This window comes from Odontomachus brunneus, unplaced genomic scaffold (assembly GCF_010583005.1).
Source record: "Odontomachus brunneus isolate Ranch 3 - 2012 unplaced genomic scaffold, Obru_v1 Obru_scaffold_023, whole genome shotgun sequence".
NCBI classification, from domain to species: Eukaryota; Metazoa; Arthropoda; class Insecta; order Hymenoptera; family Formicidae; genus Odontomachus; species Odontomachus brunneus.
The window spans coordinates 1810929-1814256 of NW_022639473.1; positions in this window are offsets into that span (position 1 = coordinate 1810929).

Consider the following 3328-nt stretch of genomic DNA (forward strand, 5'->3'; position numbering starts at 1 on the left):
GATAGCACAGGACAGTCCATAAGATATCCGGTTTTGGACATCCGTTAATGTCCATAATTTGGATGTCCATGGGCCTTATTCTCGAATAATATCGCATACGATATTTCTATGAAAAGCTATAGCTCATGTTACATATATTATAGCTTTTTCGAAATATCGTGTACGATATTTTTCAAGAGAATATGACCTCATAAGATATCCGATCTTGGACATAAATATCTTAAGTATAAAAATCGACTATAAAAAAAATTAAAAAATGCCTATTGACTAATATGTGATACACCTGATATGTAATAGCGTTAATGATACTCATGTAAAAAGATTCACGGATTTTAAGTCGTTACTTATATTAATGTCTTATTCATATTAAAAGTTAGAATCATCTTATCAGGAAAAGTGCTTGTTAACTAAATCTCGAATGTATCGAAGTGGATGAAGCCTCTTTTCCGCGACACTAATTGGCCGTCTCGACCGTCTCGATTGTCTCGATCCCGTCGCAGTTGAATTCGTGCCGCTTGCAGCTGTCAGCCACGGTGACAGATCACATTGTGTTGTTCGCGTCATATAAATTTGATATTTATTGTAATCCCAACCGACACAATGTTACATGTAACATACATGTTAGTTGTAATTTCTTACTCAACAAACAATATAACTGTTATATAATATACGTGTTATATAACAGTTACATTGTTGAATAGGAAATTACAACTAACATGTATGTTATATGTAACATTGTGTTTGCTGGAAATATAATTTGTAAAAACGAGTATTGTAATATAAATTGTAAATAGTACAACGAAAAGGCTAACGTGGCGCGCACGAAGCGCGCGCTATGTGGGGTTCTAGTCATACTATAAAATAACTGCGTAATGAAAATTACGTATACGTAAAAATTTCAAGAATAGGGGCCCAGGGGTTCGATTTTCTAACTAGTTGCATATATGTGAGTTTTGCTGCGCAGGTTTAATCATACCATAAAATAGCTGCGCAGTAAATAAAACTTACGTATACGCAACTAGTTAGAGAATCGAGCCCCAGGGCAATAGTTCTTTGGTCCGTCCTTTTCAGCTGCACTGCTGAACTGTTGCAATAAGTAGAGTGAGAAAAAATATACTTCTCTCACTTTAACTTATTGCATCAGTTTAACAGTGCATCTGAAAAGAACAAACTACTTGTCTAACCGCTGTTGAGTTAGGATGTGTTCAACTTTACAGATAACCTGTAAATTTTGAAACATATTTTAAATTATATTTCCAAAGATTTTAAACTTTATTATTTAATTAGTTGTTAATTAATTAGTCGCAACATAGCTTATTAGGCACTTGGAACCATATATAAAAAGAAAGAAAGTATATAATCAATAACAAAAAGTGTTGCATATTTTTATTAATCTATGTCATAATATAAAGTAACTGTTAGCTTGATACTTTGGGTGTGTTCCTCTATTTACTACGAGTACTGACGTTATGACGTTATGAAAGTATACTGCTAGTAGCGTTCCGTTTTAATTTCGAGCACTACCGAGGTGCTGCAAGGTAACAAATGGGAACGCACCACCTTACTGCCACTGCTTTACCTCTCCAGCTGCAGTAGTTGCAGCAGGAAGTAATATCAAAATTCATGATATCATAATCTCGTTGAAGCAGTGATGTCAGGGTCGTGGGATATCGTCCCAAGATTAGGTCGTAATGCGCATGCGTGTATGACGTCACATGTCATGACAGAGTTGTATTAAATACAAGGCGCATAATAGAATCCAACAAAATTTACATTTATCTTAGTATTTTAATAACAAATGTTGATATTCCTCTCGTAAGTCGACTGCAGATGCAACATAATAAATTTTATTTCTATCTATATCAATTTACTATATTCTTTCCTTCCTTACAACTTTTTTCTTTCACTTTAGGGCCAGCGCACGAACATTGCCGTAGTTTCTTACGTCATCTTACGTGATAACCTTACGTTACGTGAGACATAAGCTGAATGTACGGCAACGCACGAAAGAATATATATATTCTTTCGTAACGTAACGTAACATTTTCGTGCGTTGCCGTACATTCAGCTTACGTCTCACGTAACGTAAAATTGTCACGTAAGATGGCGTGAGGAACTACGGCAATGTTTGTGCACTGGCCCTAATCCTCCTTCCATTTTATCTTTTTCACAAGCGTTCCAAAGATACCCTCAAATGTCCAATCCGACAACTTATCGTAAACACCCTTACTGTATTATAGAAAACTAGTTTATTGGTTGCATATTAGGTTTGTCGAGTTGCTTGTACTATTCACACTTTTACACCTAATGCCCGTTGCACACTAGTGTATTTCATACAATACAAATTTTCCAAAATACGTTCTGAAGACGCTTTTAGGGACGATGAAGGGATGTTATCAGAATATTTTTAGGACGTCCTTTGAAGATGTGAGCTGTCTGAAAATAGTTAATATCCAATAAGTTTATTTACATTAATTGAACTTTTTACACTTTCACACTTAGTGCACATTAATTCTTTAGATATTCTAAAAATGATGTCATGAGTTCCGTTCGTGTTACGAGTGTAATTGCAATTTTGATACACTTTTTACACTTGATCCAAAGCAAGAGTGAAAAGTGTATCAGAATTGCATTTACACTCGTAACACGGACGGAAAACATGACGCCATTTTTAGAACCTCTAAAGAATTAATGTGCACTAAGTGTGAAAGTGTAAAAAATTCAATTAATGTGAATAAATTTATTGGATATTAGCTATTTTCAGACAATTCACACTTTCAAATGACGTCCTAAGAATATTCTGATGACGTCCTTCCGTCCTGAAAACGTCTTCAGAATATATTTTTGAAAATTTGTGTTTGAAGTGCACTAGTGTGCAACGGGCATTAGGTGTAAAAGTGTGAAAAGTATAAGCAACTCGAACAAACCTATTATCTTACAAGATATTACAGATAATATGTGACCAATAAACTGGTTTTGTGTAAGAACCTTTGCACGTAGAAAAATTTTAACCCTAACCGTAATGGCTCCTGCACACAGGACGCGATAATGCTTGCCGCGCGGCTGAAGTCCGCGCGACAGCCAATCAATATGCTGTTTTCCGTAATAACCTTCTAGTTCTTACGGAAAAACAACATATTGATTGGCTGTCGCGCGGACTTCAACCGCGCGGCAAGCATTACCGCGTCCTGTGTGCAGGAACCATTACCCAATCCTTACATATCTTATCCAACCTAGGTGTAATAAGCTTTAAGCCTTAAGAAACTGACCAATCATAGTCGATTATTCTCCTCAAATTTGATTGTAATTGGTCAATTTTTTAAAATTT